Source organism: Labeo rohita, chromosome 9, assembly GCF_022985175.1.
Source record: "Labeo rohita strain BAU-BD-2019 chromosome 9, IGBB_LRoh.1.0, whole genome shotgun sequence".
NCBI lineage: Eukaryota > Metazoa > Chordata > Actinopteri > Cypriniformes > Cyprinidae > Labeo > Labeo rohita.
Genome location: NC_066877.1, coordinates 17,984,123 through 17,999,409, shown reverse-complemented (window position 1 = coordinate 17,999,409; position 15,287 = coordinate 17,984,123). Strand labels below are relative to the sequence as shown.

The window sequence follows — 15,287 nt, the reverse complement described above, 5'->3', positions numbered from 1 at the left end:
ATGTGGTACTAAACAGAATTTCCATCCAAATTTCCCACATACTTACTTCAACATACGGCTGCACAATATTGCAAAAACTGACACAGTAGTATTTTGTGAAACATATCTCTAATTGGAAAAAAAAAAATCATTCTATAGTTATAGTGATTTTAATGAGAAATGCATCTGCACAGAAAAAAAAAAAATGAAAAGATGAAAAATGAGAGCCTTTTAGTATGGAAGCCCGTTTTTGCCACTAACTAAAAAAAAAGGGCAATTGTGACTTTTTTAATCTCACAATTCAGATTTTTTTCTTACAATTGCAAGTTCATATCTCACAATTCTGAGGAAAAAAAGTCAGAATTGCGAGATATAAACTCGCAATTACGAGAAAAAGTCACAGTTGTGAGAAAAAAGTCAGAATTGCGAGATAAAAATTTCTTGCAATTGTGTTTATATCTCACAATTCTAAGAAAAAAAGTCTGAATTGCAAGATATAAACTCGCTATTACGAGAAAAAAGTCAGAATTGCGTGTTTATATCACGCAATTCTGTCTTCATAACTCGTAATTGCGAGTTTATATCTCACAATTCTGAGAATAAACATTGCAATTGCAAGAAAAAAGTCAGAATTTTTATCTCGCAATTTTTATCTTCTTGCAAATGTTTATATCGCACAATTCTGAGAAAAAAGTCAAAATTGTGAGATAAAAACTCGTAATAGCAAGAAAAAAAATCTGAATTGCGACAAAAACTCACAATTGCGAGAAAAAAAAAAAAGAATTGTGAGATAAAAACCTGCAATTGTGAGAAAAAAAATCAGAATTAAGAGAAAAAACTGGCAATTATGAGAAAAAAGTCAGAACTGCATTTTATATCTCACAATTCTGACTTTATAACTGCAAGTTTATATCACGCGATTCTGACTGTTCAACTTGCAATTGTGAGTTTGTATTGCAAAATTCAAAATTCAAAACTGTGAGTTAAAAAGTTGCAATTAATAACGCTAGTATACTGTAAAATAAAACAATAAGTACTAAATAAAAATAACAATACCTATATTTAATATTAAAATTTTGAATATTTTCTTCATTTTTCAAACAATAAAATATCAAGTTTTTATTCTGACAGTTTTACGGCAAAGAAATACAGACACAGTAAATGAACTGAGCCGCCATGAGACATTCAACACTATAATCACGTGTTAAAAAAAAAGAAGTAAATAAATAAATTAAACAGAGACATTCGATAATCACTCTAAGCCATATCGCCAAATCAAATTTATTTAGAAATATCATCCAGCCATAAATCCACAGGTCGAAATTCCCAGACCATAAGCAGGCAACACAGGAAATTAAAACTTTGCTCTAACGATAACCTTCTGACTCCAGCTTTCATCTCCTCCAAACTATATGTTTAAAAAAATAAATAGATAAAAAAATACACGACCCAATCTCATCTCTGCCCTATAGAAAAAAAAAAGATCATATCACGTTGCTTAACCCTACAAATTAGCAGTGAGGTTAGATAATCCAACTGTCTCTATCTCTTTCTCACTTTGGGATTTAACCTCCACAGACATTTAGTTGTTGTGCACATTGTGAAGGTTCATGACCTTCATCAGCCGCATAGGATGTGGAGTAGATGCAGGGGTTTACAGTAGACATGAATGTGCTGGTCTATATATAGCAGTGGCCCATATGGCATACAGATCGCCGCTGCCAGCTGGACCCAAAGGGTGAGGAGAGAGAAATGTGGCACTACGTCGTTTGATGTGGGAAACGAGGGTGGACAGTGAGGGAATACTCTGGCTGATGAAATGAGAGAGAGAGAGAGAGAGAGAGAGAGAAAGAGAGAAGAGAGAGAGCGTGCCATGCCAATATAGCACATTCATTTGGATTGACTGCAATATTAGGAGGTTGAGGGCACAGTCAAGTCTTCATTCTTGTAAAATAATACCGGAATCAAGCAGAGATAATTAAAAGCGCTGGCTGAACAAAAGAATGTGTGAAAGAAAAACTTGAAAGGGCGGTGTAATTAAATTGAGATGCTGCTAAATACTCAGCCATAAGTTTGGCGCGGACAGAACAAAAACGTTCCATCCAACTTGTCTCCTATGGGCAGATCGTCACTATAAGCCCAGACTCACCCGGAGAAGGGCACGATTTGATATGTGCTGAGAGACTCAAGGTCAATATTCACGCTGCCAATTGAAACTTCAAATCCAAATTGAAGTCCTGTGAAATGTTGTGTGTGTAAATAGAGGGTAGTGGGTGTAAAAACTTGATCTGAAGGAGCAGAGTCAAGTGGAAGTAAACTTAATCTGGACTTAGACCACATAACATGACCACAGAGGCCAGAGGCCACTGTACATGTGCTACTCACAAAAAAGGCAGAACTATGACAGACAGCGTACATTAAATTCAAGAAACAGGATTAAAATAGGGATGTAATTATATTATCAATATCGTTACATACGGTCACATGGCGATATGAAATGATAGGTCTTTCGGGCAAAGAGTTCAAAAATATATTTAAACTTCTTATTCTAACATAAAAGGTCTTTAAAGTTGTGCTTTGGGCCATTATGCTTTGACACAGTATCTTTTAAACGAACTAAAACCGAAAACACAAAACGGCTTAATCACTTCATCAAGTCTGTTTTCGCTGTGAGTTTCAAAGCAAAGCGCACACACTGTTGAGGCGATCAGCTTGTGATGCAGTGTTTTCCGCACCTCAGAATGGCTCAGTTCACAGTGAATGCATTGAACTCTTTTTTTTTTATTGGCTGTATTTTAAGTTTAGCGTGCGTTTCGGAACACAACGCTCACCGGTTATGCTTTATTATTGAGGCGGATGATTACAGCATTTCACCAGATTTGTAGTGAGATGTGCTTTTGTAAGCCTGTTTTCACTGAAGCTGGTGTTTTCCTTTAAAATAAAAGCTCTGCTGCAGTTTCCGTCAAAATAAAAGCTTAAAAATGCAGTATAAATTGCTGATGGCTAGCGGTTTAAATGGGAAACATTACTGCAGTTCAAATTAAAAATATCTCTTTCTAGTGTAGAAATTAGAAAAGATGTTGAAATTTCCCTAATGCGATGTGAAGCAAAAAATAATATACCTATGTTGGTTTTCTTTTTATTATTTTTTTTATTTTATTTTTTGCAGTGAAATTGTTTTACTGTCATTGTTGTATTATTAATTATTATATTCTAATTTGTTTGGCTTCCTAAAACACCAGTGTGAATGTAATTTAAACTGACACAGTATAGCACAAATAAAAAGTGGGCTGAGTCACCTTTAAAGTTCAGGTACAAGTCAATTAACTGACTTTTTTCTGATTTAAGTTTTCTTAGTTACGAAAATGGGTTGGAGCTCCTCATTTTGAACTCTCAAAGTGCATTAGAATAATTTAACTTTAAAATATATATATATATATATTTTTTTTTCCAATTCCAATTTTAATAAATATCCTATCGTGGACTTCATATTGCAATATTTTTTGTATCGTGAGATTTTGATACAGTTACATCCCCAATGATTAAACATCAAGCAAAAATATCTGACACAGTACTTAAAGTAAAAGTTCAATCAAAATCAAAAACACTTTCTTCCACAACTCAATACAGAGCTGATGTAGCAGAATATTCTGATTGCTTGTTTCCAATGAATGGAGATGAATGGCGCCTACACCTTTTTGAAGATTTTTAGTGAATATTAAATTAAATGTCAGCCTGTTTCTCACACAAATCAGTACTCAGAAGACTGTTTTTATATTACTTTTTGTTTTTTTGTCATTTTTGTCATAGTCCAGTTTTATTGTATGGCAGAGAGCAGCTTTGACATTCTGCTAAACCTCTCTTTTAATATATAATAACAAAACAAAAAATAATTGAAAACGGAAGTTTTAAAACAGAATACATATGGATCAAATGGCAGACTTAAAATTTTTAATTGAACTATTCCTTAAAAAAAGATAACAGTAAAACAGTAAAATGTTTAATAATAAACAAAATTATTTTTTTAAATAAATGATGATTGCTTTAACCTTCTATTTATCAACAACATCTGGGAAAAAAAAACAAAAAACTGTTCAGTTTGCACAAAAGTATTAAGCACCACAACCATTTTCAACATTTATGATCAGAAAAAATGCTTTTTCAGCACCAAACCAGCATATTAGAATGATTTCTGAAGGATCATGTGATAATGAAGACTGGAGTAATGGCTGCTAAAAATTCAACTTTGCCATCACAGGAATATATTACATACAATTTAAAAAAATTACTGTTTTAACTGTATTTTAGATCAATAAATGCAGCCTTGGTGAGCATAAGAGACTTCTTTTAAAAGCAATTTTAAAAATTCTTACCAACCCCAAACTTTGGAAGGGTAATATCTGTTTTTAGAAAAGTCCAGCTCTTTTGCTCTCAGATGGTCTACGACCTCCTGAGGGAAAACACACACACACACACCACAGAGTTTTGGCACTGTACACCAAAACCCAACTAAGCAGGAGCTGACTTTGACAAGTGTTACCCATTAAAGTTAGTTACTATGAAATATCCCACAATTAAACGTAATTAACGCCTTTGGTCTGGGGAGAGGTGCGCTTGGGTTACTCTTTCTGTCAGACTCCGGGTTTCCAAGCAGAACAGCGGTTGGCTGATTCAGTGTTTCAGGCGAATTTAAAGCACAGAACTCACAGCAGTTCAATTGCTTGCAGGGTTTTTCTTAGATGGCCTCTCAGACAGCCGGCTGGCCCTTGGCTTTTAGTTCCTTAAATTATAGTGTGACAGCACATATGACGCCGAGCTAGAAACATCCCACACACTCACATGCTGAGAACACGTTGAATATACACTGCAGTTTTACCAAACGGGTTCTTGACACTTTGATCATTTCATGGTATGCATCACAGTATATGTTTAGCTGTTTGCTATTAAGTACATCCTGTCAAAGTAACTTTTTATGATTTAAAAAAAATGCAGAACTAGACAGACAAACAGATAGATGGCATTAAAGACAGATCACATGAGCTCTAACTGTGAGATAATGACACAGACGCTCACTGCATAATTGGGAGGTAATGCTCCATACAAACACAGCGATCCACTTTCTCTCATTCACAAGTTAATAACCCACAACAAATGTGTCTCCCTCTGTCTTTTTCTTTCTTTGCTATTAGGACCTCCCCCCCAAACACAGTTACAGGACCGAAGAGCCTCCTCCTAAAGCTACTGACCGAATCCTCTCCATTAGACCTCAGGAAGAGAAAAAATGAACCTGTTAAATTTAATGAGATAATCTACTTCACCCCTGTTTTGGGCCATATTTCACCTCCTGATGTGAAGAGCCTCCTCTGGCAGATATTATGTCTTTTTAAATGAAATCACCGAAGCCTGCATTCACAAAAAGGGTGGAATGACTTTTATTTGTTCTTCTGCCATGAGGTGGTCTATAAGCGTGTTTGATGCAGTGCTGAATATTAAAGTAATAAGACACAAGAGGTGAATCTACCACAGTTATGGGATGTTCTGAATCACAACACAAAGCAGTTTCATCAATATAAACCACTAAGAAAGTGCACTGTTTAAAAGTTGGGGTCAGTGAGATTTTTGTACAGAAAACAGCTATTCTATTAATCAAGAATGCATTAAACTGATCAATAGTGACAGTAGCCTAAACATTTTTATATTTTTACAAATAATTTCCATTTCAAAGTTTGAGAATACCAAGCCTGAAACTTTGAAGTAGTTGTAAAAGCTTTAAGTGTGAAAGTTAAGATGTTGCTGAAAAAAAAAAAAAAAAAACAGCTAAAACCAGCCTAAGCTGGCTGGCTGGTTTTAGCTGGTCATCCAGGCTGGTCTCAGCTGTTCAGCAGGCTGGTTTTAGAGGGGTTTTAGCTACTTCCAACCTTAGCTGGTCAGGCTGGGAGACCAGCTGGAACAACCAGCTAAAACCAGCTACTTTCATCTTAAACTAGACTGGTTTTAGCTGTTTTTTTTAGCAGGGTTCTAACATGATTAGTATGCTGTTAACATGTTTTTAATATGATTAACATGTTGATAACATGTTGCCAGCATGATTAGCATGCTGTTAGTATATTGTTAACATGTTGCTAGCATGTATATAGCATGTTGCTAATGCATTTTAATATGATTAACATGTTCCTAATATGTTTCTAGCTTAGAATGGTTAACATGTGTTTAGCATGATTTGCATATTTTTAGTATGTTTCTAGATCAGTTTTTATATCATTAGCATATTTTAGCATGATTAATATGTTGCTAGCATGATTAACCTGTTAGCTTGTTTCTAGCATGATCAGTATGTTGCTAGCATGTTTCATGAATCTAAAACAGCTGAAAACCATCTTAAACCAGCAGATTTAGTTAAAAAAACAGCTAAAACCAGTTAGAAAAAAAGTTCAAAACCAGCTGATTTAGAAAAATGCCAGCTAAAAACAGCTACAAGCTGATATTTATAATAAGAAAAAAATGCTACAACCATTTATAAATCAATAAATTTAAATAAATATAATACATAGAAATAAACAAATAAACCCTGCTAAAAAAAACAAAAACAAAACAAAAAAAACACAACAACGATAAAACTGGTCAGCAGGCTGGTTTTAGGGAGATTTTGGCCACTTCCTTAGCTGGTCAGGCTGGGAGACCAGCTGGAATGACCAGCTAAAACCAGCTACTTCCATCTTAAACCAGCTAAGACCAGCCAACCAGCTTAGGCTGGTTTTAATTTAAACTGTTTGACCAGCTAAACCCAGCCCATTCAGCAAAAACAGCTACAAGTCTTGGCTGGTTTAAACTCGGTTGGTCTTATAGCAGGTCTTCCAGCTTGACCAGCCAAGACCAGCCTAACCAGCTAAAAAGTAGCCAAAACCACCTTAAAACCAGCCTGGGAGACCAGCCAAAGCAGCCAACCAACCAGACTGGTTTTAGCTGTTTAGTAGGGAGTTGTTAAGCTTTGCTATAGCAATAGACTGTTTAAATACACCATAATTCTTACTGTACGAAAGTTTTCATACCCTCAATGAAAGTCTAAGGAATTTTTGGTGGTTTTAATAGTCTAGTTTACAAAAACTGTAAGTTTGATCAGTTAGGAAACATATAGCACACAAAGTCAAAAAAAAAATTTTCCACAAAAATATTAAGCAGCACAACTTTTTAACTTTAATAATACTAAGAGATGTTTCTCGAGCACCAAATCAGCATTTCTGAATGATCATGTGACACTAAAGACCAGAGTGATGACTGCTGAAAATCAGCTGCAATTAAGAATCAACCACTGCAGAAAATAGCTACTGTGCATTGTGATATCTCACACTATTGCTATTTTTCAAATAAATGCCTAGTGAACAAATAAAGTGAACAAAAGATACTTCTTTTAAAGGGGTCATCGGATGCCCATTTTCCACAAGTTGATATGATTCTTTAGGGTCTTAATGAAAAGTCTATAATATACTTTGGTTAAAAAAATTCTCAATGGTACAGTAAACCAACACCCTTTTTACCTTGTCAAAATGAGCTCTGCAAAAATCATCCTGTTCTGGTCAAGGTTGCTTTAAATGTTAATGAGCTCTGCTCGCCCCACCCCTCTCTTCTCTTTGTGGAGTGACAAGCCTGTTTACTTTAGTCACATTTAGCCGCTAAACTTGCTAACTAGCATGGTATTAGGAAAGGTGATTGCAAAGATTAATAAAAAAAATACTTACTTTTGCTGTAGATGAAGCTGGATCATGAATGATTCACGCGAACATAGACGGATAAATGTAGATCAGGAGGCGCATTCCATTCACAAACAAATGTAATCCACTGCATCTTCAGCGGCTCAGATGTCGGGAGTAAATGACGACCACTATGTTCATTATTACATCCAGCAATACAACACCTCAATCGGAAATATTCTTGTCTAACTTACATCCCTGCTCTGGCATCGAAACAATGGAGGTCGGACTGTTACAGCTGATCTGAGGTAAGACGCTCATGTCAATCAAGCAGCCTCTGTGGCGTGACGCCACACCGACAGGCATCTGAGAATGGCTCGATTTGAAAAAGGGATATTATTTTTACAAATTAATTAAAAACCACTGCATGGATTTTTATCATTATAGGGTAGATTTGTACATACACTGCCAACACACATTAATGTTCAAACAACATGTAAAAGTAAACTTTGCATCCGATGACCCCTTTAACACCATTAAAATCTTACCAAATGTTAAAAAAAATGTTGTTAAAAAAAATCCCAGTACTTTATGCTCAGTGCATTACAGAGCAATGTCAAAGCCACAAAGCTTTTAGTATATCCCTTTGAAGTACACTAGCAAACAAACCATTTTATATTTAAACCATAAATCAGAAACGCTGACCTTAATCAAGTCCCCCACTGGAAATCCTCAATTGTGAGCAGGCACTCTCTATATATTAGCAGCATCTGTACTTCCCTGCCACAAATTCATCCTTGTCCGGAGGCAAACTATCAAAGCTGGTTTTAGCCTCCCTCTAGAGAAATACATGGTCATTTTGAAGCAGATGATCAAGTGTTGGCTGTAATTTGGCCTGTCTCTTTTGATGTCCAAGAAGGGGCTGTCATTATTTTACAGACAAATTGGATTTGTCCCCCGATGGTCGTGTGGATAAGCACTGAGCTCATTAATGTGCTTCCAAAGGCTTTAGTAAGAAATAAAGCAATCATGGGGTAATTTCGCTAACAAACACTCATCAGAGTCATCTTTTGCCCAGCCTAATAGCTCTACTGTACTGTACAAGAACAGAATGAGAGGGTGTGTGGGAAACTCTACTATAACATTTTGTTTAAAAGCCTGTCTTTTCAATTCAAATGTGAATTCTGTGAATCCTAAAAAAAGATTTACAAGGGTATCTTCCTCTGATTTAATTTCTGTTTCTATTGGTGTCAGGTGGCAGAACCTGAGGCTTTCATTCGTAGCTACGAAATTTGTTTCCTCATCGTAAGATGCATTGTGTGCGACCAGAATCTGGCTCAGTGTTGACAGAAACATTTAAATCATGTTGTATTTGCTGGGATTTGTTGCTTGTACAAATCACATCACTGACAAGCAGGTTACAAAAAGGAAAAGAACTGAATGAGAGAGAAAGAGAGCATATGAACTAGCTTGGTATGTTTGCCAGTATTATCATTCTACTCAGTGAAGAGTGAATACATTACACATCATACATAATAATGTTTAGCTAACATATTAATGTTCATCTGGTGGACAAAGTAGTTTGAACTGTAAAACAAAGCAGTAATCGATAGATGCTGTGTTTTATTGTGGTTTTACCATGATAGAATGATCCTAGAATGTCATTAAAGGAGAAGTCCACTTCCAGAACAACAATGCCGAATGTAGGAGGAACCACAGACCCAGTGTTTACAAAGCGAACGCGCAAAGACTAAGAAAGTGCAAGTAAGTCAAATACGATGAAACAGGTGAACTAATTCCAGTACAGAACCTAAAAGGATGCTGCGCATGCGCGACTGAATGAATCACTCCCCGAGACGACTTGTTCTTTGCGAGTCAAAATGAGTTTAAAATGAACAAATCGTTCAAGAACGACCCGTGGACGTGCATCCGAGAGCCTGTGCTACGCAAGCTTTTGTGCTTAAAAAGTATACAAATTTTTATTTTTCGAAAAAAATGAACGATCATTTCACTCGATAATACCCTTCTTCCTCGGCTGGGATCATTTAGAGTCCTTTGAAGCTGCATTTAAACTACATTTTGGAAGTTCAAAATCGGGGGCACAACTGAAGTCCATTATATGAAGAAAAATGCTGAAATGTTTTCCTCAAAAACCATAATTTTGAATACAGAATACATAAAAAGTAAGAAACTTTAAAAAAAATATACATCTAAAATTAATAGTAAATTAAAAAGATTTGTTAATACAAAGTAAATATTCTCAAAAGTAATATATTCAATAATGTTCCTTTGTTTTAGTGCAGTAACAATATATTAAAAAACAGCCGTTTAATTTGGAGGAACGTTTTGGGACATATCGCACTTAATAATTTTTTTCCAAATAGCATTATGGGTCTTTACACATCAAATTATATTGCTGCTATTATATTTTAGGAAGTGGGTTCCTTTGCAAATGGGTTCATCATATTTTAAGGGATCCTGAAATCAAAAAGTTTGAAAGCCTCTGCATTAGCTTAATGTGGTATAGCAGATATGTAGACTTACCATATTAATTTCAAATTCAGCTAATTCACACAGACAGGTGTGCATATATTTTCAGTTTATAATAGCTTAACTCTGATTGTAGAGCCGGTATACTTTCTGTTTAATAAGCTTGCCGTTCCTAATTCAACAATCCTACACCAGTGTAACAAGCAGACAGACAGGCACAGGGTGGAGGTCCATAAGTTACACAGAACAGTTGCTAGTTTTAAATCATCCATTCAGAATCCAGCATGCCTGAACAGAGTAAAGGATTAACCAGTCAAACACAGACAAGAGGGAGGAGAGAAGGATTAGAGGAAGACACACAGAACATGGGATTTTCCCCTTCCACCTTTGACCCCACCACGACCTCCATTCGATCTTCTCATTGGTTTTTGACACATCTGTATGGAAGACCGTTTCCACCACTGAATGAAAAATAAGAGGGTAATTGCGACTTTTTATCTCACAATTGTAACTTTTTTTCTCTCAATTGTGAGTTTTTGTCTTTTCTTGTAATTGTGTTTATTTAACTCAATTCTGAGAAAAAAAAAGTCAGAATTGTGACTTTTTATCTCACAATTGACTATTTTTTGCAACTGTGACTTTATATATATACATTTACATTTACATTTATTCATTTAGCAGACGCTTTTATCCAAAGCGACTTACAAGTGGGGAATACGATTTGTCCTAAAGAGGCAAAACGATTTCAGAAGTGCTCAAAATACCATAAAACAGGCATTGTTCAGATAAGTACAAGCTAGAAAGGGAAAAGAGTAGAATAAAAAGTTTTTTTTTTTGTTTTAAGTCAAATAGTTTCGAAAGAGATAAGTTTTCAGCAGTCACTTGAAGTTGTTAGGGAGTTGGCATTCCGGATAGCAGTGGGAAGATCATTCCACCAGCCAGGAATGGTGTAAGAGAATGTTCTGGACAGCGATTTAGTGCCTCTTTGTAATGGTAAAATTTATATAATTATATAGTGCAATTCTAAGAAAAAGGTCAGAATTGTAAGCTTTTCTCTCGTAATTGACTATTTTTATGTCACGCAATTCTGAGAAAAAAAAAGTCAAATCTAGACTCAATGACTTATCTTGCAATCAGGACTTTATAACTCACAATTGTGAGTTTATATCTCACAGTTCTGAGAAAAATTGTCCACACATCTGGTCTCCAAAAAGTTATGGAAATATAAGGATTATAAGGAATATAAGGAAACGCTGTATCTCTGCTGTTCCATAAGCGCCACCTGCAGGCAGAGAGTGAATTTATGTTCTCATTCAGTCCATCTGCTATTTTTGTTTCAGTCACATGTTTTTATGCGGATGTTTTTATGCAAAATAATTTTGCTACAGTCATTTGCTAAAGTCAGACCATGAACACCTTTTGACTCCTTGTTCTCAAAGATTATTTAATTTTAAGTTTAGTTATTAATTTCAGCCAGCGATTATGGAAACATGAGTTCCTTTTCTTTAACGCGCCATACTGTCGCCATTTCTACATAAAAATCAGTCAATGTGAATGTTGATATCAAGCGTATGAAGCGTAACGAGCCGTGGAAGAAAGACTGTTTCTGAAGGACTTTCCATGATTTTCCAAAGCATGTGTTAAAAAAGCGTGAGAAAATTGTATTGTTAATTCAGTATTGTGAATTGCATCGTAAGTTAAGTGAATCGTTACATCACTACTGCATTTATTTGATCAAAATTAGAGGAACTTAAGTAATATTGTGAAATATTATTACAGTTTAAAATAACTGTTTTAATACATTCTAAAATTTATTTCTGTGATTTTTTTAGCAGCTATTACTCTGGTCTTCAGTGTCATATGGTCCTTCAGAAATTATTCGAATGATCTAATTCTATTTTTTAATAAAAATTCTAATTTCTAATTATCAATGTTGAAAACATTGGTGCTGCTTACATTGTTTGCAGTAACATTTTTGTGGAAAAATGTGCTGGCTAAAGACTAGAAATATCACAAGCTGGCTTTCATGTAATGGTTAAATTGCAATAAAGCAACACTTACTTGTCAGAAAAGTCATTTCAGACATAAAGAGAAAATAAAGTGGCCAGTAAAGCCATGCAGCACAACAAAAATAGAAACGGGATGTCCGTCAACTAAAAACGTGGTGTCTACACAGTGTAGACAGCTCAGTTAATCAAAACATGATCTCTCCCAATATATAGGCTAATATGTGACCCTGGACCACAAAACCAGTCATACGGGTCAAATTTGAAATGTATAAATAATCTGAAAGTTGAATAAATAAGCTTTCCATTAATGTATTCCATTAAGGTTTATTAAGATTGGACCATGATATAACTATTGGAAATGCTGGAAGCTGAGGGTGGACCAAAAAAAAAAAAAAAAAAAACATCTAAATCTTAAGAAAATCGCCTTTAAAGTTGTCCAGATAAAGTTCTTAGCAAGGCATATTACTAATCAAAAATTACGTTCTGATATATTTACAGTAGGAAATTTACAAAATATCTTCATGGAACATTATCTTTACTTAATATCCTAAGGATTTTAGCATAAAAGAAAAATCAATAATTTTGACCCATACATTGTATTTTGGGCTATTGCTACAAATATACCCGTGCTACTTAAGACTGGTTTTGTGGTCCAGGGTCACATATATAACAGATGCTTCAGCTGAATAAAATCACCAAAGCTTAATTCAGACTATAAATTGTTAGTTCACAAAATCAAGGCCTAGAACATATATTACAGATCTTTCTTGATCTTTTTTTTTTTCTAAAATACTGTGAAATAAGTCAAAAGAGGAACATGAGAGCAAAGTCTGCTACGTTGATTTCGCTTACTTGCACCTCATTCCTTCTTTCCTTTCTCTCTCTGACTCTGCTCTTAAGGGGTTAGTAAACAATCACTAACGTTCAGTTTGATTTGTTTCAGCGCTGTGCTGTTTCCCCTGTAAGGGGCAGTCATTACACTTTAACCCTGACTAATCAAGCATGTTTTCTCTTGGCTACAGTGTCTACACTGCCTCAGGAGCAAGTGTATAGTGTGTGTTACGTCAGAGGGTAAGATGGAGAAAGACACGGAGTGAGGGGAAAAATAGTGAAATGACTTTAGCATGCTCTGTCGATTCTCAGAGCCACAATTTTTTCTGTCTGTGTGCTTCTTCGACAATCACAGGTGTGTGTGCAAATCCATAAATCCTTCTATATTGAAAGATTGTTATCCGGGCAAGAACACAGTGTAAAAATGTCAGGTGTGACCCAGAGAAGTGCAGACTGCACAGCTGAACAACAGCAATCTGTAATGTCGTCAGTGCTGTTGAAGGTTATCAGACTACAGGCACTATATGCATCGAGCTAAGCTCAGACACATTTAACACCACTGGACTTTGATATTATTCATTAGAAAGGAAATGTGGTCCCGGACATGCAACGATATATGACTTTAATATGAGGCTTTGTATACACACAAATTGTGTATGTGTAACTGCTGTGTGACTGTGTGTGTAGCACAGGGAGGGTTCAAAATGAACTTCTGCCATCTGTGGCAAATAAATTCAGAAAAATCAATATCGTGAATCATTGCATCACAAGCTGAGTGACTCGTTAAATCCCTATACAATGTAACAGCAAATATTTTATTTTCACTGCCTTTTTTTTTTTTACCCTGAATTTAGCACTTGTCGAGTGTTAGTTTTGGACCTTGAGTACAGGTTATCACTGAGGGCAGTTTGGCAGGGCACCCAAGTAAATGTATCTCCTCTAAGACGAAAAATAAATTGGTCTGTCTTGTGTAAAGTGGTTAGTCCGAATCAAACTCAGAGCTGTGTGGCCTAAAACAGTGATTTACAACCACAGTTGGGTGATGCACCAATACTACAATTCTGGTTGACACTGGTAATCTGTCAAAAAGCCAAAATTAAAATGAAGCACATTTTTGTTAAAATAAACAAAAAATAGGAAAAAGCTATTTTAAATTGTAATCATATTTAATGTCATTAAAAAAATAAAATAAAGCACCTTCAAATAAATTTAAAAGTCTTTTATTACAATTTTTTCACCAGGTTTACCAGTGGGGTTCTTTTTCATAATAAACTTACTTTTGGATCATCAGTCATCGGAGTTTGATAAGCAATGGATGTAAAATAACGATTTCTTTTATTTTGTTTTTGTTTTTCCCAATATTAACATATATTAAAATCTAATTTATTCCTGTGATCAAAACTGAATTTTCAGCATCATTACTCTAACATTCATTGTCACATGATCCTTCAGAAATCACTCTAATATGCTGATTTATTATCATTGCTGGAAACAGTTGTGTTGCTTAATATACCTGTGATACTTTTTTCAGGATTCTTTGATAAAAAAAAAAAAAAAAAGGTAAAAAGAACAGCCCTTACCTTAACCTTAATTCTGTGTGTTGGCACGACAGTATACTTCCATGTTTGTGACATGGTCCCGGTAAGTAATTTTAAGGATGCGTCGCAAACAACGTAGATGGAAAACATCCAACTTTCGAGCAAAGGGTTTAGTCATCTTCCAGGTCTCACACGGGTAGGTCGCTGTCGGCACAACGATCGTAGCCAGGAGTCGCAGTTTAATCTGCAGAGAAAGGGAAGGCGAGTTCCATATTGGACAAAGTCGCTGGAACACAGCAGATGCTTTGCTAATACAACAATTGACATGTCACTCTGCATCTCCATTTGAGGAGACAACACTGCCAAGATAGGTGAAGTTTGCAACTTCCTCCACTTTTTTTCCGTTGATTGTAATTGGTACTCTTGAGTTTGCATAACCAATATGAACAACTTTTGTTTTCTGATAAGAACAGCATTTGTTTGAAATAAAAATCTTTTCTAACAATATACACAACCGTTCAAAGGTTTGGGGTAAGTAAATTTTTTGAAAGCATTTTTGTTTTCAGCACAGATGTGTTAAATTGATTAGAAAAATGTTAGCTAAGACTTATATTGTTAGAAAATATTTAATCAGTTTTGTGAAGGATCGTGTGACACTTAAAACTGGAGTAATGCCTGATGAAAAGTCAGTTTTGCATCACAGGTATAAATTATATTTTAAAGTAATAATAAAGTTATATTAAACTAGAAAC

General features: G+C 35.2%; 1 long non-coding RNA gene across 1 annotated transcript in view; it reads right to left on the bottom strand.

The window, feature by feature from the left end:
* LOC127171203 (uncharacterized) overlaps positions 1–14,766 on the bottom strand; it is a 131,840-nt gene extending 117,074 nt beyond the window's left edge. The window contains exon 1 of the long non-coding RNA XR_007828476.1: positions 14,578–14,766. This is a non-coding gene — a long non-coding RNA (uncharacterized LOC127171203). The remainder of the gene's footprint in view (positions 1–14,577) is intronic.
* Between the last annotated feature and the right edge of the window lie 521 nt (positions 14,767–15,287).